The sequence below is a fragment of the Stenella coeruleoalba genome (assembly GCF_951394435.1).
Source record: "Stenella coeruleoalba genome assembly, chromosome: 21".
Taxonomy (NCBI): Eukaryota; Metazoa; Chordata; class Mammalia; order Artiodactyla; family Delphinidae; genus Stenella; species Stenella coeruleoalba.
In genome coordinates this window covers 27,332,163-27,354,656 of record NC_137167.1, presented here as the reverse complement: position 1 = coordinate 27,354,656, position 22,494 = coordinate 27,332,163, and the positions used below count along the sequence as shown (strand labels likewise).

The 22,494-nt window shown below is 42.0% G+C and overlaps 1 long non-coding RNA gene across 5 annotated transcripts in view; it reads right to left on the bottom strand.

Moving 5' to 3' along the window:
* Window positions 1-22,193, bottom strand: part of LOC307179632 — a 142,124-nt gene extending 119,931 nt beyond the window's left edge. For all 5 annotated transcript variants that reach the window (XR_013825459.1, XR_013825460.1, XR_013825461.1 and 2 more), the window contains exon 1: window positions 22,084-22,193. This is a non-coding gene — a long non-coding RNA (uncharacterized lncRNA). The remainder of the gene's footprint in view (window positions 1-22,083) is intronic.
* Between the last annotated feature and the right edge of the window lie 301 nt (window positions 22,194-22,494).

Below are 22,494 nucleotides of genomic sequence, written 5' to 3'. Positions count from 1 at the left end.
TCTTTCATTTTAGGAATGTTTACCTGCTGGTAATGGATTGCTTAAGCTTTAAGCAGCTCCTCCAATTTGGTGTTGATGAATTAAAAGTTCCAGGCTACCAGCATTATTTGGGAAGACTATTTCTAAATTCTGCTGTAAAAACTTGCTCTCACGAAACATGTGGCAATGTTATGATGCTGGCATGTGCCTGCGTGGAGGTTTGGAAACACTGTTGTGTTTGTGAGTCAGCCAACCTTTTCAACTGAGTGGATCAATACATTTGTAGAACTGCTATTTAATTTTCATTTTACCAATGATTTTTTCTAGTAAATTATTGCAACCATTTTGATTTCATTCTTTCAAAGTTCTCTTTGTTGCTATGTTGTTTTTTTTATCGAATAGTGGGATGGATAGGATAGCTGGTTGGTCTTCTGTCTTGCCAATGGATGAAAGAGTGAAATAATTAATGAACAAATTAATAACTTGAGAACCAAGACCATGTAGTTAAAAGCTCCAAAACTCGAACGTATATATCAATCTCCTAACACCACAGAGAGTAGGTAGCCTTAGAGCCTGGACTGGACATTTCTTCTAGTGAATTGGACAACTCCTCAAGTTCCCTCCATTCCTATCTTTTCAAGGTTCTTATTCAGGAGTGGTTTACCTGTGCATCTTCCTGGGCTGTAGTTTAAATAACTAATCAAAGGATACCAGTGGGGCTTCCCTGATGGCGCAGTGGTTGAGAGTCTGCCTGCTGATGCAGGGGACACGGGTTCGTGCCCCTGTCCGGGAAGATCCCACATGCCGCGGAGCGGCTGGGCCCATGAGCCATGGCCGCTGAGCCTGCGCTCCGCAACGGGAGAGACCACAACAATGAGAGGCCCGCATACCGCAAACAAAACAAAACAAAAAAAGTATACCAATGGCCTTCTGAAGATGGCAGAATAGAATACGTACGTTCTCAAGTGTCCAAGAGAACATAAGGCTGGTGCGGTACCTCTAAGGAGATATTTAGGCACCTGAGACACACAGAAAGTCCTTTATGTACATTAACTTGGTTAATCTTTACAGAAACCTGGAGCATGTACTGCATTTACCTCACACAGTTATTACTAATACTAGTTGCCAATATAGACAAAGGAACAATGAGCCTTCCTCCACCAAGAGCTAGGAAAAAGCCTCTATAGGTTTAACAGGGTTGTCACCCCCCAGAGTCCAGGCTTCCATTCGGAATTGAAAGTCAGACCACTGGCCCATCTCCCCTGACCTAATCCCCAAAACTCACTGCATCAGCATCACTTTCTACCTGGAGACTCTTAGACCCAATCTTTTCATGCCCTTTATTGCTGTTGATGTCACTGCAGGAAACCCACAATTCTCAGGTCACATGCCCCCAACTCCACTCTGGATTTGGGACTGCATGTCTTTCATGTCCCTGTCACCCACGGCCAGATCAGGGAAGTCTCTTCACTCAACTATAGGCATAATCCCCAGATACACTGACTTTTAACACTTGTTGTCCTTCCAAACAACATATACTTTATAAACAGGTCTATCATAATGTAAGACTATACTCATTTTTTCACAGTTTGAATCTTGGTTAAAGACTCTTTTCCAGAAGGTCAGGAAAAATCTGTCATATACATCTCTCTCTTACCCACTGCGCTAAAATTTCATAAACTGATTATTAGTCTGTGTTTATAAATCCTCAATTTTCTTATTGGCTCCGTGGTGATCTGTTGCTTGGAGACAGAATAATCTTTCCCTTGTGGATGCCTCTTTATTCCCCAACTGTGCACCCAACACCCTAGAGAACATTCATGTACATATCTTTGCATGTTTACAAGTATTTTTATAAAATAAATTCTTAGAGCTGTAATTCACAGGTTGATACGTAAGGGAAATTTGTATTTTCACAGGCACTGCCAGATGACCCTCTAGAAAATCCATGTCAATTTTTCACCACCTTGTGTGTACGTTTCTTGAAATGTATTCCAAAATTTCTATGTAACTTATAGATGTGCATGTGTGTATAAATTAAAATAAATTAACTAAAAGTTAAAGTTTGAAAATAGATACTATTTCTCATTAAAAATGAGAAATATTTAAAAATTTTTAAATATTAAAATTTTAATGAGTTTAATGTAAACTCATTAAAACTATGTTTATTTTTTATCACCTGAACATTAGCAAGAGGTTAACCATTATTTAACCTGTAAATCATCTGTATTTCCTTCTCAGCTAATATCCTATTCTGAATCTTTGACCATGAAATTTTTTTTTTTTTTTTGGGCTGCGTTGGGTCTTCGTTGCTGCACGCAGGCTTTCTCTAGTTGCAGCAAGCGGGGGCTACTCTTCGTTGCAGTGCACAGGCTTCTCATTGCAGACGGAGGCTTCTCTTGTTGCAGAGCACAGGCTCTAGGCGGGCGGGCTTCAGTAGTTATGGCACGTGGGCTCAGTAGTTGTGGCGCACAGGCTTAGTTGCTCTGCAGCATGTGGTATCTTCCGGGACCAGGACTTGAACCTGTGTCCCCTGCACTGGCAGGCGGATTCTTAACCACTGCACCACCAGGGAAGTCCCTGACCATGTAATTATTTACATATTAATTTAAATGATACAAGCAATGTAGAGTTGCATTTGTATTGTAAAACATGAAAGAAAAACACATTATCAAACTTATTTTACTCCCCTTATTCCAATGCTGCTTCCTCCACAGAGCTCATTGTTTTCTAGCTTTCTTTAATGCATGGATAATGCTTTATATAGATCTTTAAAATGTAAATGACTGCTGTGCATTTTTAAACAACTTCTTATTGAACATAACAAATTTTTCTATTTAATCCATATAAATATATATTTTCTTTACACTAATGTATAGTATTTCATGATATGTATATATTAAGGCTTATTTAATTGTCCTATTGATAGACATTTAGAATGTTCCAAATTTTTTTAATAACAAACGATGCTTCATTGAGCATCCTTATATTTGCCTTCAATGCAAATGGACAACTATTTTGCCAGAATACCAAGGAACTAAATTGATAATAGGAGACAAATACTTTAGCATTCAATAACAAATTACCTTCCAAAATACCTGCACCAATTTAAACTCCTCCTAGTGGTATTTGAAAAACATGACTTTCAGTTGATATAAACATGACTCCTTTCTCTGAAGTAGTCAAAAAACATGTCTCACCATTCTCTTAGGTTGTATTTCCCTAGATTACTAGTGAGGTTGAATTGAATGTCCTTTATTATGTTTAACCATTTATAACTCCCTTGCTGGGAGTACCTGATTTTTTCTTAGTCTCATAGATGATTATTGATTTGCAGAAGCTCTTTACATATCAGGAGAATCAATCTTCAGATTCATATTTTATAAAGCAAATATTTTCTCACTTTTTATCATTTGCCTCTTAACTTTGCATCCTTTCCATATAAAGGTCAGTCATTTTCATGTGGGCAAAATTGTCTTTTATGTTACTGCTTCCAAAGCGTACTCTTTAATATCTAAGACATTTGGTGCAATGTAGATGGCATAGAGATTAACCATGTGCTGTTGATGTGAAGTGTGAGGCTTATGATTATTTTACAGGTGACTGAGCCATAAACTTCCATCTCAAAGAAAGCAGCAACCCATTTTGCAGTAAAGAAAACCACCTGCCACGTGCCAATTTCTGAAAAACACAGCCTAAGTTTTGCCCTCTTCTATCCACACACCTGGGCTATGTTCTGTAAGATATGGATGCAATCACTGGGGTGGTCAGTACGTTACCGTGGAATAAATTATATTGGTATTTTAGAGGAAAACCTGCTAAAGGTAACTCTGCTTTTGTCTTTTCTTTTTTATCTATTCCTTTCCTCATTTCATGCTGTTTCAATCCATGGAGGATGCTCAGCTAAATTAGAATGGTTAATGTCATTCTGAGATCACGTACTTTATTCTGCCCTTTTTTTTTTTTTCTTTTTGGTGAAAGAGGCTAGCTGGGAGCTGAATGTGCTGTGTCTCAGGTCATTCAGTAACTGCTCTGTGTTCATTTTCAATTCTCCCGGCGTTCCCTCCGGCGGGAAGCCAGACGCTGTGTTGGCAAGATGTTTATGCTTCAGTTATCCCTACTCTATTCATCACACCCTTCCCCGAATTGCCTAGTTAACAAGCATTATTCCAAACCCATTTTGCAAATGAAAAAGCTATGGGAAAAGAGGGAAAATATTTTTCTTTGGTGCCTTAACTAGGTAATACTCTGCCAGGTCACTTAGATGATGGCTTTTAAGAATCGACGTTTGCTATTTCAGAATTTTCTGATGGGCTCCGGTGGAAAAGCATTCATTTCATAATTCAATTTCCTACATCTATTCATTGGCTCTTCATTTACTTGAATGTTTATTCCTCCAGCCCTTCATTCATTCAGCTTCTCTTACTATATATAAGGACTTATTCTCAGCATTATGGATATAGAAGAATATAAGACAGTATCAATCAGACTGGCCCCCAGTGTGGGGAGCAGGGTGATTAAGAGATGAGAGAAAGGAATGTATAAATAGTGGTTGTCGAGTGACCTTCTAGGGCTTGCAGTCCATCAGAGCTGGCATCTACCTTGTAGGTCCCTAACATTAGGAAGACAGAAGTTCACTGAAGCCAGACTGGCTAACGGGTGTGTGGGTGTGTGCGTGTGACCAACCTTGGAAACAAATAGATCCGAGTTTGGATTCTGGCAAGAGCAGAGCTGTGCTCTCGGGGACCGTGTTGGTCTGTTAGGTGCGTTGTGACGTACTGCGTGGCTGAAGCGGGTCTCTTGGTTTGGCATCTACACAGCTCTCTGTAAGGGTCCGTGACCTAATTCAAATGTGGGAGTGTATGTTGGGGGCGTGGGTTTCACACACCACTGAGTGATTCTCCAGACAACAGCTGCGTTTCCTACACCTTAACTCAATTCTGACACTGTCTACACAGAGACAGCATCAGATTACACAGGCTCAGTCCTACAAGCCTCCCCTCTGCTTCAAGTCCCGGTTGTCTCCTGTATGTCTGACCCACTGGTTATAAATTAGACTTTCAATTAATTTGCTAGAGTGGCTCACTCTATGCACTCTATCCCTGCATCAGACACCAGAGGAACATTTTCCTTGCAAGATCAGTGGTTTATCATGTAAGGATATAACTCAAACAGCCGGATGGAAGAGATGCACGGGGAGAGGCATGGGGAAAGGGCACAGAGCTTTGACGCCCTCTCCAGGTGCACCAGTCTCTCCAAACCCTCCACCTGCTCACAAACCCAGAAGCTCTCCAAACCATCCTTTGGGGTTTTTATGGAGACTTCCACACCTAGGCATGATTAGTTAAATCACTGGCCATTGGTGACTGAGCTAACCTCTAGCCCCTCTCCCCACTTCCCCAGAGGTCAGGGATAGGACTGAAAGTTTCAACCCCTTAATCACATGGTTGGTTCCCATGGTAACCAACCCAACCTTTGCTGGGGATCCAAAAGTCACTTCATTAACATAACAAAGACAATTTTGTTGCTCTCATCACTTAGGAAATGCCAAGTGTTTTGGTTGCTGTGAGCCAGAAACCAAGAACCCTGAAAGAAGATCAAATACATATGAGAAATCTATTTGGGTCATATGAATGACCAAATATGTATTTCTTATAAATCCAAAAATATCACATTTTCCCACATCTCTGCCATTTAGGAGTCTGCCATTTAGAGATGCACCCTCCCTGCCCTGCAATTTCGAAAGGGAAGGTGAGTGTGCTCATTGTAGAGCTACAATATTCATGGTCCCTGTGCCCCAGACCTCGATGTGGGCCAGGGAGTAAGTCCTATACGATGTTGCGACAAGCTGCCCAACTCATATCAAAAGCAGTTTGGAGAAATCATACTTACGGGGAACTGTTTGAAGACACACCTTCCACAAGTTCCTACAGCCCCTGTAGGTGTTATCAGTGCATCAGGCAGAGACATCAGACACCAGAGAGCTCAGACTCTACTGCCCGGTCTGTCTCCTGTAGGTTTTCTGCACGAAGCTGCACTGGAGCACGTTCTCCCTGCCTTCACTGACCTGTACGAGGCTGCACTGGAGCATGTGCTCCCAGCCTTCACTGAAAAGGCAAAAGCAGCACCTTATGAAGTGTTCACAGCATCTGCTCCGGGGATGTTGTTAGAAACATCGTTCAGTGTATTAATTCCCACTTGTGCACTTTATTTTCAGCTTGGCTCAGAAAGATCAGATTGCCAAAAGAACCGTGTTTCTCCCTGTGGATAACAAATGCCCTGCCATTCCTTCACACAACAAATGTTACCGAGCCCCCGCTCAGCGCCAGGCACGGTCACTGGTGGTAGAGGTGAGAACAACATGGCTGTTTTTGCGAAGGACAGATTTAGGTGAGGATGCCGACAATAAACAAGGAAACAACTCAAAGGGATCGGGCTTCCCTGGCGACGCAGTGGTTGAGAGTCCGCCTGCAGGAGACACGGGTTTGTGCCCCGGTTTGGGAAGATCCCACATGCCGCGGAGCGGCTGGGCCCGTGAGCCATGGCCGCTGAGCCTGCGCGTCCGGAGCCTGTGCTCCGCAACGGGAGAGGCCTCAGCAGTGAGAGGCCCGCGTACCGCAAAAAAAAAAAAGCAAGGGATCATTTCAGAGAATGAATGAAGCCATTAAGAAAGGGGAATGGGGTAAGGTGACAGAGACAGTGGCAACCAGTGATTTCGATGGGACTTCGAGAAGAGCACACAGGGAGGTGACCTTCAAGCTGAGAGCTTCTGCCGTGAGAAGCAGCATGAGAAGAGCTGGCTCCAGAGCCTGCAATGCGAGGATCTAATGCAGAGCCATTAAGTCTGATATGAACCTGAACCATGTGAACAGCAGAGTGATGAGAACAGGAAAGTTAACAGGGACAAAATCCTGCGGCGACTTCAGGACCACAGTAAGGACCTTGGAAGCTAAGCTGCTGGCTGACGCCGGGGCAGGGGCCGTGGCCGAGGGAGCAGCGGAGGCTTCTCCAAGGGTCCCGACAGTCTGGATTCAGAGCACAGCTCTGGAGAAAGAGAGGCTGTCTGTCTACATTTAGGCTTCAGGGCTCAGTGGATTTGCTCTCATACTGGGTGAACGGCCCCGGATGACGGCTGCCGTCCTCTGAAGATGGAAGGTCTCTGGCGTTCCGGGACTGGACAAGGCCATCAGGAGGGAGGGAGACAGAGCAGGGTGCAGGGAGCTGAGCTCCGAGTCTCACTGGAAGCTAGAGCACGGGAGGAGCAGACCACGTAGAAGGAGAGGTGTGTTTCAGAGGGTGTCTGAGGAGGGATGAGCCTGATTCTGAGCAGCAAGACCCGGAGGACAGGGGTTCAGCCACAGGAGCTGACACATGGGGATCGGCGACAGGAGTTCCAGCCGAGGGCAGTGGGGTGGGCTGAGGAGAGAACGGGAACTAAGGAAGTGAAGACAACAACTAGAGATGCTTCCTCAAAAGGGTTTCACGAAAGGGCTGTAGAAACCCAGGGAGATGGCAGGAGGGTCCTCGGGGGGCTCAGAGAGGGTTGTCTGTAGGGACTGTTAAAGCACGGTCCAGCACTGTTGGGGTGATGAGGTGAACAGGCATGTTTCTCTCTGTGAGTGGATGACCGTGAAACTCAGAAGCAAACGTGTGCTCTGGTGATGAAAGTGTGAAGGGCGGGGCTTCCCTGGTGGCGCAGCGGTTGAGAGTCCGCCTGCCGATGCAGGGGAAGCGGGTTCATGCCCCGGTACGGGAAGATCCCACATGCCGCAGAGCGGCTGGGCCCGTGAGCCATGGCCGCTGAGCCTGCGCGTCCGGAGCCTGTGCTCCGCAACGGGAGACGCCACGGCAGTGAGAGGCCCGCGTACCAAAAAAGAAAAGTGTGAAGGGCTCTATGCCTTATACAGTTACTCCCAACTACAGTTCCAATTCTAGACTTTTTAAAATTTTATTCCATTGATCTTGCATTTTAATTTTCTATTTTGCTCTTTACTTATATAGGTATTTTCTATACCTTTACTTCATGCCTTGAGTATTTAATAGTTCTAAGAAAATAAGCAGCTAACCACTGGGAAACCAGTGGCAGAAGTTTTGTTCACGAGGGCTGTAGGTATTTGAAGCGAAGAGGGAGCCTCCTTTCAAACCCCTGATCTCACATCGCAGAAGCCACACTTGTTTTAAATCAAATCCATTCAGGTACTCCTTTATTGCCTTTGAATTTTCTGAAGTAGTATGGGAAAAGGTGATACATATTTCAAAGCCCAAAATGAAATGCCTGCTCTATTAGTTTTTGTGTTTATCATTGTCCTACGGCATCCATTACATTTTTCGGTGATAAGATATTTTGCACTTAGAGGCTTGAAGACAGCGCTCTCTATTACTGTGTCTTGTTGGAGGGCTCTAACAGAATTTATGGAGTATATAAACATTTATATAATTTATAGGTGAAGATTCACCCTTTTGTTTATTCCTAGAAAAATACTAATTTCAAAAAGAGGCAATACATTTTAAGTATGCTTGTTACATCAGGAATTACTAGAAGCATAATAGTTCATAACTCATGAGTCTTAACCAAGAGCACATTTTTATGTGAAATGTGAGCATTTTTATTTGATGTTAATTAAAATAGCATCTCTTCCTCTCCTAGCCACAAAGTCTTAGGGTCTTTGAAGAGGCCTTCAGCCTCATGTAGCCCAGTTCCCACATGAAGGGAGCTAGTTAATCCCACCTCACTCCATCCCTTCCTCCCTGTTCCCCACGGGAGAAAAAGGGACATTTGAACATAGGAACTGCGTGCGGCCTCCACACCTCTTTCCCCTCGCTTTAGGATATGCCTGCCTATGGGGAGTGGATGCTCTGCTGTTCCCTTTACTGCACGGACAAATGGTCCTGCCGTATGTGGAGAGTCCTGTGGGTGTCCAGCTGTGTCAGAGATGGGGTGAGAAGAGGCCTGTCGTGGCTGCCGACCCAAGCCACATCCCAGTTATAAGTATCAAAGGGGATGGTATTAAAGGTGGGTTATCTCAATCCAGGAGACCTGACCTATGTCTCTTTTCATCTGTGAAAACTGGGGTAGACAAGAGAGAGCTTTGCTTAGAGATGACCTCCAGCCTCAACAGTCCCCAGTTTTAGGTAAAGCTCAGAGATGTGAGTTCCTCAGGGTTACACTCTTACATCTGGGACCAGAATTCAGAGCATCTGCTCTAGTTCATATGCTTCTCAGATTGGAGCTTCTGTTTGTCTCTTGACTAGGGCTCCAAGTACGTGGCTTGTACATTTTCTATAATTTTCATATCTAGTGATGCAAAGATTTAACAAGTCTGACTATTAATAACTCAGTCTGAGACTTATATTGAAAATGTTAAAGTAAGCAAAAACACTGTCATGCAGAGTGTGTAGTCATAGAAAGAATTTCAATTTTGCCGAGAAACAATGAACACAAATTATTCATAACGAAAATATTATAAGCAAGAAAATGACATTGTAGACCCTGGACAGGATCTAAAGCTTAAACTACATTAGAGCTCAAAGTCTTCAAATTCAGCTGAATGCAGACGATAAACTATCAAAGATGACTATTAGCTGGACACAGTAATGAATAATTCATGCTGGATGGTCGTGTACCAAGCATGCATTGTCATGTCTTGCCTAACCTCTTCTCTCCCCTCACGGCTCACAATCCCTTTGTCCCTGGACATTCTTTGCTTGGGAGATTCAAACAGATAACTCCAGATTGGATAGTTCAAACATAAAACAAATACCAGGGAGTGTGAAAGGGAGATAATCTTTTAGTTTATCCACAGTTGCCAGGAATGGGGGTGCAAGTGGAGCTTGATCCCTCCCAAGGTGTGCAGTGTACTACACACTATGTTTTCAAACTTTCCTGCATGAGTATCTTCTCCGTTGGATACACAGAAAACCCTGAACGCTTCTATAGGTATCTCCGCAAATGGTAACTATTTCAGTACGGCAGCGATAATAATGTCGGTTTTGCCTGCACTTTAGAAAGATGAATAGAAATGTAAATATTAGCTACGTAAAACGTGAGCTTATTTAGTTTTGTTTTACGTTGGTTTATTAAAGAACAATGGAGCAGGAAATTTTATCAACAGGAAAACAGGTAATCAATGTGTGAATTCCTTCAAATAGCGCTATCTATAAATATCTATAATCTCTACTGAGCAAAACCTTTAAAAGACCCAAATTCAATGTGTCTGAGTTATTATGTCCCGTGCTGTGTGAAGGCACTGTGGAAGGGAGCGTGTGGTTTATGTCATCACCTCCCTTCCCGACTCTCAGCTGACTCGGTAACTATATTCACTATCACAAATTCCCGTTTTCGTATTTTAATCACGTGTGGCCAGAACACATAGGATGCTAAGTTGTCTGAGCTTAATTCTTCACCGGTATCAGAAGGGTATTAAATCAGAGAGAGGATCTAAAGGAAAGTAACTTAACCCATGCTTTTAAAAATCATGATTCAGGCCCTTCAATAAAACTGCTTGATTAGTATAATGTTGGAATACCTTGTGCCTACCCCTGATAGGTTGTATGCTGTACTCCATTATTTTTCTAGAATGCTACCTTTGATAGCTCTCCAGGCATAAGGATACCATCTTTCTGATTCCTGAATATCTCAGCATTTAGTTGGGTTCTTGATACAGAGGTGTTACAGGTCATGATTTATTGCTTACAAATTAATTATGATTTTCTTTGCACGGAAAAACACATGTATACACCTATGCACACGTGTTACATGTATATTGTATATATTTTATCAGTATGTCAGAAATACTCTGTCGTCAAATCTAAATCGAGATACAATTTTCAGACTTGTTAGGATACACTAAGGATAATCTCCACATATAAAGCATCCGTCCATTGTAGCAAAAGGCCATACATGTGGAAGAAACCGATCGCTGTGGTGCTGAGGGCAACTTCCCAGGTAAAGCTCTGATTGTGTGGAAATGTGACAGGGCAGGTTAGGTGAGGTTTTCGCTCCCCCATCGCTGGTCTATTTTGTCATTCTCCGTTGATATCCCTCTAAAAATCACACAGGCATTAGAACTGTATTTGCTTCCATTCACTGGTTTCACAGGTGATAAAGCACAAACTTTGTGTAGAGATCCAATATTTCTAGAGATCTCATGGACTACAGGAAAATATGAAAGGTCAATTCCTACACTACAAACAAAAAAATGTTGCATGTGGAATAGAGTACATTTTACCCTGAATTAACCCTGCTTTCAGATTCAGATAGTTAGTTTATTTTGTTAGAGGTGTGGGTGTGGGTGAGAATCTTACGGCAGTCACTGGTCTATTTACCTGTATATCCTATCAATGACATAGTGCTTGGTACATGGTAGGACTTAATATATTTGTGCAGTGAAATAGAATTTTATTAAAGATGGATGGGAAGGTTGGCTTCTATACTAAAGTCACTGACTACTGTAAAGTGGGATACCTGAAAGAATATAAAAGATGTTTCTAAATAGAGTTCCTAACCTAACAAGCCTATCACTTGAATTCATTTACTGCCATACGTTTCAACTATGACTTCTAATACATTCTATCAAGGTACAGAGGAAACTGGATTCAAGAATAGCCAAGAGGAGCAGTCAGGGGAAACAATGTAATTTTAAGTGCAATTCTTTATGAATTACCTTCTCTTAGCATGCATTAGAACTCAAATTCTCTTGCCGTACGTAAAGATATTAGGTTACAGCTTTCAAACTCTTCCCAGAATACCAAGTCTTAGTTCTTTATTAAATGTTATTTGAGTGAAAATATTCCCAATTCCTATATAAGTACCATATGATCAAAGCAGTTCTGGTTTGCAGTATGAGCATTTTTTCTATCTAAATTTCCCAGATATTTCACTATTTAGCTGAATTTCCTTATAGTTATAGATGAAACTTGATTTTGCCAAGCTATACAAGGTGATTTCATTCAATACTTCTGAGTAGGACTATATATAGCCAGTTATCTTCCCAACAAATACTGTATTTTGAGATCTCCCCTTTTAAGTCTAGAGCACGTGTACTTCTTAACCTTAGGAGGAAGAAATCTTTGCACACAAAGATTTGATTCACAAATCCTCAGCTCCAGATACCAATATAAGTGGGAAAACAGTATTTCCTGAAGATAAGTTATACAAGTATTATCCTAAAATTAAATCCCAGGAAAAACATTTTCCTTTAGATGGCTGGTTGTAAGTAGAATAATTCTTCAGGATAATCTAATGACTGGTGTGTGTTTGTGAATCTCTATATTTCTAACAAACTTTCCCAGTCCTTTTTGTCTCATTAAATTCAAATGCCATATTATTTAGCAAGTATTCACATTGGATACAAAGCCAATAAACAGAAAAGTCAACTGTATTCTTAAATACTAGCAACAGAAAAATGGAAAAAAATTTTAAAGATGCCATGTACCTCAGCATAATGTGAAATCTCTGAGTAAATTTAAGGAGTGACTTGTTAGAATGTTACTAAGTGAAATTAAAGACCTAAAGAGGGCTTCCCCCGGGGCAGAGTGGTTAAGAATCCGCCTGCCAATGCAGGGGACACGGGTTCGAGCCCTGGTGCGGGAAGATCCCACATGCCGCGGAGCAACTGAGCCCGTGCGCCACAACTACTGACCCTGTGCTCTAGAGCCTGTGAGCTGCAACTACTGAGCCCACGTGCCACAACTACTGAAGCCCGCGTGGCTAGAGCCCATGTTCCACAAGAGAAGCCACTGCAATGAGAAGCCCACACACAGCAACGAACGGCAGCCCCCGCATGCCACAACTAGAGAAAGCCCACACGCAGCAACAAAGACCCAACACAGCCAAAAATAAATGAATTTTTAAAAAGACCTAAAGAAATGCAGATATACACCATGTTCATGTACAGAATGACACAATACTGTGAACCTAAGCAATTCTCTGCAATGAATAGGTTTAATCCAATCTTAACCCAAAACCAACAGAATTTCTTTGCTGGCACAAATTGACAGGCCAATTCTAAAATTTACAGAGAAATACGGAAGGCTGAGTATATAAAGAGCAATTCTGAAGAAGAGCAGAGCTCGAGGCCTTATACTACCAGCTATCAAGACCGTTACGGTGATGCAGTATTTAAAACGTGAGTGTGACTGACTGGTTCAAGGACAGATGCAGCTAGAGACCGTTTACAATTCCAGAAAGACTGCAGATCTAAAAGTAAAAAGAAATTTTCTAGAGTCACACACCAGGGGACATCTTCATGACCTCTGAGTAGTCAAAGGTTTTGCAAACATCAAAGGTATTAACAGTAAAAGAAAAAAGCAATAGGCTGGGTCATTAAATTTGAGAAATTCTATTCATCAAAAGACACCACTATCCAGAGTGAGAAAAGATGACCATCATTTTATTAAAGATTGGCTCACAGAACATGTAAAGAAAGCTCTCAAAAAGCAAAAGACAACAAACACACAGGTGAAAAAATCGGCCATACGCTTAAACTGACACTTCTCAGAGAAAGATGTTAAAAGAGCCAGTCCAACAAATATGAAAAGGTGATCAACTTCATGTATCAAAAAAATGCAAGTGAAGCCTCCATAATGAGATACCACTACAGCCGGACCAGAATGACTTAAATGAAGAAGATAGGACACAACCAAACACTGGTTAGTTCGTGGAGCACCTGGACGGCCCTCACTACATTCGTACTGACTCAACACCATTCCCTGGCCTGTGTCCAATGGATACGCATCCATCTCTTCACCTGAGACATGTACTACAATGTTCAGAACGACACAATTCGTAACCATAAGCTAGAAATTACATAAATGCCCGTCAGAAGAGACACATAAATTACGCCATATTCACAAAATAGAACACCCTACCGCAATGATGATGAACACAAGTGTGTACAACACCTGGATGAATGTCACCGACACAACCTTCAGTGAAAGAAGCCAGAGATGAAGACACAAAATCTATGTTTCACCATTTATATAATATGCCAAGATAAGCAAAATTAACCAATGCTGTTAGAAGGCAAGAGAATGGTTACTCCTGAGTTGGGATTTAAGATTCAAAGAAGAGCTCATGAGGGTCTCCTGGGGGAAATGTTCTGTAACTTGACCCTGAACTGAAGTTCCATAGATTTTTAAGTTCGTGAAAATTTTGCCCTCTAAGCATACAGCATGTACACATTTTTGTATGTGTATTTTATTTGGCTAACTGATCAGAAGCCTGAAAACATCCTAGAATCACTGATATGTCTTTTCTGTAAGAAATCCTCTAGATCCTTAATATAGATAAAGAATTCAATCTAATATAGTAGCACTGTTAAAAGCTCAGCCCTCAGAGGCAAATTGCTGGGTTCGGATCCAGGAAATGCAGTTTACTAGACAAGCGTCTGAGCGATTTTTGTAACTGCTCTAGTTTTTTTCATTAAAAATGGAAAAATAATTTCCTACCTCTTAGGTTTTTGTGAGCACCGAATGAATAACCCAAGATTCAGTGTCCTAAACATTTGACAAGTTGAAAAACTTGAGCTATCCCAGGTACTAATACACAAGTTTTATATGAGGTGTGTGTGGGGGTGTGTCTGTGTATATACATATATACACACAGTTTCTATATGTGTATATATGTGCTTTCTATAAATTTATATGTATAATCACTTCCACTACTGTTCTAATTGAATCCTGAGGATTTATATGCTTTTTAATCACTACAGTGCACTGAACCAATGCCTTCAAGGAACAGTCTCCAGAAAAACCCCAAACCATTGAGGATTTATTGTGAATCATTTATTGACACAAACATTTATCAATCAAGTACCGTGTATCATGGCATGGTTGATCTCTTTTATGGTTTGGAAATGATCGATTGATACCTATTGTAAATCTACATGGATGTAGTAGTTTTTAAATGAGGTTACACAATTCCTTTTATAAGCACTGCTCAGAGGACATCAATTTTAACAATTAGATGAGAAAAGAGGAAACTAATTGCCTCTATATAAATATATTAATATATTAATATATTAATATATTTATTGTAAATTATAAATATATTTAAACATATGTATATACAAACATGCATATATGCATTTATATTTTACAAATATAGCATAGGTAAATAGTCCCATCGAAAGGTCAGAATTTACTAAATATTTTAGCTCTCATGCCAGAGAACATTAGTTTCTACATGACGTTTTCAAAGCATTTATTTTCCCATAAAACTGAATAGCAAAATGAAAGAAATCCGAAGTCAATTTAATGTTCTTGCCGCTTTCATATTTCTAGGAAAATATTTATGGAATAAACTCAGGTAGCTTAAAATTTTGAACAGGTACGTTTACTGAACAAGTCCTCTATTTTCCTTCTACATCCCTCTGATGACTCCAAACTCCCTTCTATTTACCATGTAACATCACCATTTGTATCTGCTACATAAAAGAGGATACCTGCATTATGTAAACCTGCGTCAACAAAGACAGTAATAAAGCCTTTCCCTGTAGAACTGTTAGAGACACATCCCTGCTGCCTCAACTGGCATGTTCTGTTAGAGGTCTTGGGCTCAAGGGACATGAAAGGACCCAGAGAACAAAACCAAAAATTATCAGCACTAAGGAGGCTCACACGCTGGCATGGACTCACATTTGGCTGCCTCTCCTCTCCCACACGTCCCAGCCCTAGTAATTCATGATTCCCTGATACACTTGCTTCTAGGACTCCGGGCTCACAGAGCACAAAAAGACAACTTGTTCTGACTCGGTTAAATAGAAGTGTTCTTTTAACGTTGACCTGCATGCTGTGTATACTCTTCCTTATTTAAATTACAATTTACATACTAACTCACCTGGGAGAATGTCTATGTTTGGCTTTAACTTCTATAAAACCTTTAGGTAAATAATTCCCGTTCCACTGACATTATTTTGAGCTTCTGTGTAGACCAAGTCCTCTACCTGGTCCTCAATTGTATATATTAAAATGCCAAGGCCAAGAAACTTGCTACATAAAAATCTGCTAAGCGCCTTCTGAAGGTGTGTATATGATAGGTTTTCGATGACCATCTCATTACTAACTGTAGGATGCTTAGATTTGAAAATGTCTCCTACTGAAGTTATATTTATAACCAAGGAAAACTGATCTTGAGAACACTGTTTTGCTTCTATGAGAATTTCATGGAGTCAGGTATAAAAAAAGAGCAATCAAAACTTTGCATCTGTGGTCCAGTACTAGTTAACCTAAACGAGAATGTGTTGGAGATGTAAATAGGTGTCCCTGAACACCTGAGGCTGAGTGGCAGGCCCCACGTGCAAGTAGGGTAGTGACGTGAATGGCCTCTGTGGAGGAGAATCCTCGCCGTTCCAAGAATCCTGGCATTCAGTCAAAAAGTTACTGGACATCCAGTATGTGCCACATACCGCTTGGACACTGAGAATAGAGGGGAAGGATACAGAAATTGTACTGTACCATCCTAATGGATGGTACAGGCAAGAAGGTGGGCAATTACAGTGCAGTGTGATAAATGCCACTACAGTTTGGAGAAAATACCGCTTCAGCTTAGGAAGTTGAGCACCCAAAAGAGGTTGTGTGTTTGAAAAACTGAGTTAGGACCTCAAGAATGGGGACGATGCTGTGAGAAGGGAGAAAGTACTGCAGAAGTATCTTGATATTAGCAGAAGCTAGCTCTGATCGGGCCTGGTATCCTTTTCATAAAGATAATTGAACAGTCGGCCTAGGAAAGAGCAAACAACCAGGTGTAGGAGGGCTCGAAGCCAGGACTGGAACCTCGTAGAGCTAGACAAGGGGGGTGGTTGAAGGCACTGGAGCAAACGGGCCATGTGATCAGAGCTGTCACGTGGGGTTCTCACTCTGCTTGTGGAGAGCGGCCACAGAGAAGGATGAGAGGGAACCAGGAAGTTACCCCTCGGGCAGCTGGACCACAACAGAAAGGGAATGAAGAGCCCACACTGAGTGGACAGCAAAGGGCCGGCTGTGTGACATGCCAGGATCCGAGTTTCTGAAAATGCCTGCAAAGGGTGCACCGGGGGAAAAGAAGAAAACTGGGTTTCCAGTGAGGGTGGTGGGAACAGATGTTAATGGTAGGACCAGCATCTTTAGGAAGACAGATAATGGATTAGAGTTGTTCAGAGAGACTACATAACAAATGCCCATAAAGCCTCCATGTGTTTTGTTTATATAAACAAAACACAACCTTAAAACATCCTACGGAAAGCTAGGAGATGTGTGTGGCTTCCATGATTCTATCATGTTCCTAAAGCAAATAGCTTCTTGCACACAGCTAACACAAGTACTGAGTTGTACCAAGGGGTACTCACAGGCAGGAAAAATGGAAAATTCCTTAGGGAGACTGTTTACGGGGTTCACAGAAAATCCTGAAAAGCCATTAGCATTGGACAGGTATGTGAGTTATAGAATCAATCTGACCTTTTTGGGGGGTTTGTCAATATTTATCGGCACACTTAGTGACATTTATATTGTTAAGGGAAAGTATAAAAGTTTGAAGCTGCCAATGGAATCATTATAGGGACAATATCTGATCACAGGATGCTGTAAATTATTTGAACAAAGCTGAAGTGCAAATTTCTACTGTTCTCAAAGATGAAAATAAATTCCTGGAAACTCTCTCTACCTAGCCTGCCCTCTCGTCAGATGAGGGAAGGGTTGTTATTCTACCTACGAATGTAATTGCGAAGACTGTTATCCAGCATCTGAATTTGCTACGATGAACAGCTGTTCCATTGTCATTCAATCCACCTACTAATTATATTTTCCTTTGTTTTCTGTTCTCTATCCTTCCTTGTCCCTTCTTTCCCATATTCATAAATACATGTGAGTTCACAAATTTGCATGTACACACCAGACATCCCCATAACACAAACTGAAATAACGCTTATTTATGGCTAAAAGCTGGTTTTCTGCAATAAACCACAGAATAAAATTATTTCTGACCCGGCCAAAGTCTTTTTGGAACAATTTGCTCGGAATGAGGCCTGTTGCTTCTCTATCAATCAGTATTCAATAATTATAACTTAAGCTACTGAACTCACAACAGGGCTAAATCAAGATGATTTTTTTTAAAACACTAATTTTCATGATCAATTATTTCTTTACCACTAAATAATGTGATAGCAGTGATTTAGAGTATCATCTATTCAACAAACCTTTTCTTTACGGGCCCAGATAGTAAATATGTTAGGTTTGGGGGGCCCTACTGCCTGTCAACGACTCAGCTCTGCTGTTGACACGTGGAAGCAGCCGTGGGTGGCATATTCACAACTGAGTCCACCTGCAATCCAGCAAAACCAGTTTACAGAAACTAGTGGGGTCGGGTCTGGCTCACAGGCTGTAGTTTCCTGACGCTGGAGATGTTTCTTCTAATCATTGCTACTATTAAGAACTATGTAGCACACTTGCTAAACCCCTCATCTGGTGCCAGGGAGGTAAGCATCCCCATCCTTATTCTGCAGAGGAGGCCGAGATTTAGAAAGGTAAAGAGAGATCGCCAAGATCAGGCAAACAGGGACAGTGGCATTGAGATGTGAGCCCAGTTCTGGTTCCACACTTCCCGCCCTCAGTAGCTACCAGCAAGGTGTACCGACTCCCTGCGAAGCATAAACACAGCCAGTGATCAGGGACACACGCCCCTTCTCAGCATTCTACCCAACTCTGGAGGCACTGAAATGCTCTTCAGTAGATCAAGCCAAAGAAGAATACATTCACTAATGTATTCCTCCTCAGGGAGGCAGGGAACATTCTGGAACACAATGACCTTAGGAACCTTTCAACCTCTACACTATACAAATCCTCTCCTGACTTTAAGGCACGATTCCACTCAGGCCGAGCATTGTAATTTGAACTGGAGCATTTACCAAAACCATGCTGAATTGGTGAAATCGATGGCACCTGCAGAGAGCCTTCCAGCCACTCAAAGTGTTCCAGCTCCTAAAGGCGGTGTCATCAGTAAGGAAGAGCTGGCTCTGGGGACCACTGTCCTTCAGCTGCAGAGTGAGGATAGAGACCCCTGGGAGACCACAGAGCACCCTCCTTTCACTGCCAGGTGATCCTTTCCTGAGAACGTTTACAGATAAACGCAGAAGACAAGGCAAATATCCCTTCTGGATGTGTCCAAGGACATGATACCTTCTACTTTGTCTGCAACTTACATGCCGGTTAGGTAAGGCACGCACAGAACTGGAATGACTTTTGTTCTAACCTGTGGTTCTCCTCCACGCCTACACATCAGAATCACCAGGTGGTGTTTTACCAGCAATGATGCCCAGACTCTCTCCTAAACCAATCAAATCAGCATCTCTGTAAGACAGGGCAAAGGAATTTCTTTGAAGCTCTCCAGGTCATTCTAACATGAATATGGAGTCAAGAACACTGTTCTAGACCCACACTTAAGATGCCATACCTTTGTAACAGACATGTACAGACTAGATTGGAAGAAACAGTTTTGATCTGGGCATCGGGAGACTGGGGTTCTCGTCTCATGTCAGCAGACTGATGTCCCTGTGCTACTCGGAAAGGCATTTTGCTTCTATGTGCCTCAGACTCTTATGTGCAAAGAAGGGATTAGAAAGATAAGGTCTACCTCTGTGCTCCTATGTGGGTGAGTGAGATAAAGAGAGCCCACCTGGCAAAAATTATAATTATGAAAATAGTGCTTTTAATGACAGGATGTACTCTTTTAAAAGGTGCTTGTTAGAATTATCATCTGATTATCAAAGAAGCCTAACTTCTGGCAGGGAAATTGAGAGCACAGAAGAAATTGGAAAATAGGGTACAGTTATTATTCCATGATATCATGTAATTAGAAACAAATGGTCTTTTATCTAAATGGGGTAACATGGATAAACTACATTAGTTGTATAAAATATCTTGTAAAAATTTGATCACACCTGACCTGACAACTTCAAAGCCTAAAGATTCACTTAGAGTAATTTAAGTAAGATGTGACCATCAGCTACATACACCTGAGCGCAAAGTCCTTGTTAGTGGAACCCTGGCAACGTGGTCTTCTAGGCAAGGATTCACACCCAAATTCAAAGGACGGTGATTACTCAATTGGGTGAACTGTCAAACAAGCTTGCTAGACAAGCTCGATTCATTCCATAGGGACACTTTTTGTTTTTACCTTAATGCAAAGTTCATGTGCAAAATGCATAATTAAAAAGGAGCGTCATTTAGGAGATTATCAGCGATTTCAAGTAACACACGCAGCGCTTTGCTCACTCCCCCTTGTGACCTTGCCATAACTCTTGCTGTATCAAGTGCCCAGCTGGAGAAAACCGAGCTAATAATGGCCCAGCTGCATAGTCTAACGAGATCTTTGTGATACAAGCAAGGTCAAGTGCTCTATCCTGTAGCGTATTAATCTCATTGTGCGCTGAGAGAGAAAGAGGCCGGGACGCTAGTGCTGGCTGGAGCACTGCATCACGTTCCAGCCTACACTTCGGCAAGCAGAACTTTGCAAGTGAAATGAATAGCACTTCTAAACGCAGCTGAGAAAGATTATTCTAGAAATAAGGCCTATGTTCGTAAATGCATATTTCAATATTCAACACATTATTTCTATCATGTAATTAAAAGCATATCTACACCATTTAGTTTTATATTTAAAAACTCAATGCCATTAAGTGCATTCTTCTTGAAAGTTCTCTCTCTTAGGATAAAAAGTTCTTATAAACCCATAGAATTGTCATACTTAATGTAATCCCATAAAACAATTTTAGAAGGAACTTAATAGCCCAACTGTACGTTTTATCTGCTGATCACCAGTGTATTGGATTCTGCAAGTTAGAAGTCTGACTTCTAATAATTCAAAAGACAAATATCAAGGTCTCGAGAATAAAATGAAGACCGGCGTGAAGGTTGCAGGTTTCTTCAAGATAGGTTTAGAAACCGCCACCAAAATAAACAACAAACCACAAAAATTCAGTTGAATGATGAATTTACGAGAGGTTTCTTAAATGTTGACTTTATAGACAGTCATTGTCCTTAATTTCAAAGGTTTTAAAACAAAGATAACCTGCCAAGTTTTATGCTATTAAAAATATTAGGTTTTTGCTAAAATAGCATATTCTAGAATGTTCCCATTAGATCATACACTCTTAGCCTCAATATCAAAAAATGCACATTTAGACCATAAGTGCACACAACTGAAAGTCTGAAAAGGGATTGGATACCGCTTCTAATGAGCAAAGCCCCATTACGCACTATCAACTATTTTATGCACATCAGGTGAGAGCTCAAAGGCACCAAAATTACACACATTCTTTGAGTCACTAAGTCGTTGTTGCATTTTGTGTGGCCTGGTTTCAGGGCGAATTAGGTAATTTGATAATCTACTTTTACAGCTTATTGATGGATATATGGGTCCTGCTTTCTTTTGGAGCATTTTGAGAACTAGAATATCACAATCCCTAAGGATACACTTCTACTTTTAATAAAAGGGACATTGTTACAGATCCAATTTGCAAAGAAACCAGGTATTTTACTGGTTGGTAAATTTAATCTACTTGGGAAATCTTCATAATGATGGAAAATTGTGCCCGTCAATTCAACAGACTCCTCTTGAGCATTTATTATTGAGCAGACCCTGGCAGGAGTATGGGAAACACATGTCGCTGGAACGTACACCTGGGCCTCAAGGAGCTAGCTCCTGGCGTCTTGGAGACACATGACTCTAATTGAGGGAGGGGCTTTTTAAGGGCGGTCATTGTGGATGCACCTGGGGGCCCCCATGGCTGGGGGTGGGGGCTCCAGCATCCTGATGAGGAAAACCTGCGAAGGCCTCATGACCACCCGGGGGGCTGAGACGGGGAGCAGAAGCAGGACAGACAGCACGGAAACTGCGCCCACAAAGGTTTCAGGGGTCTCGGCTCACTCACAGGACAGAAAGGCACCCGAGAGGACACAGAATCAGCCCCTAGGGCGGGGACAGCCTTGCAAACTGGAACTAGAAAGTTCCTTTGTGGGAAGGAGGGTGGCGTTTCACCCCAGTGATAAAACCCAACGGGGGCTGTGTTAGCTCGGCGGCCAAAACAAAGGATCACAAAATACGAGCTTAAACGCAGGAAAATATTTCCTCACGGTTCTGGAGGCTGGACGTTCGCGACCAAGGGGTCCGGCAGGGCTGGCTTCCCCGACGCCTCGTTCCTCCTCGGTGTGTAGACAGACAGCTGCCCCGGCCCGCGTCCGCCTGCCACGCTCTCTGCGCACTCACGCCTCAGCCGTTCCTCCCTCTCCTTATAGGGACCCTGTGGTCCTATCAGATTTGGGCTCCACCCCTCTGACCCCAGTTAACCTTCATCAGCTCCTTAAAGGGTCCTCTCCCCACACGCTCACATGTGGGGGCGGAGGCTTCAACATATGGATTTTGAGGGAAAGCAATTCAGTCCATAACAGCGACTAGTATAGGCTTGGAAGCCAACTGGGATGTGCAGAGCATGACGTGGGCTGTAGGGTGAAGGGTGGAACGGAGGGGATAAAGATGACGAGCCA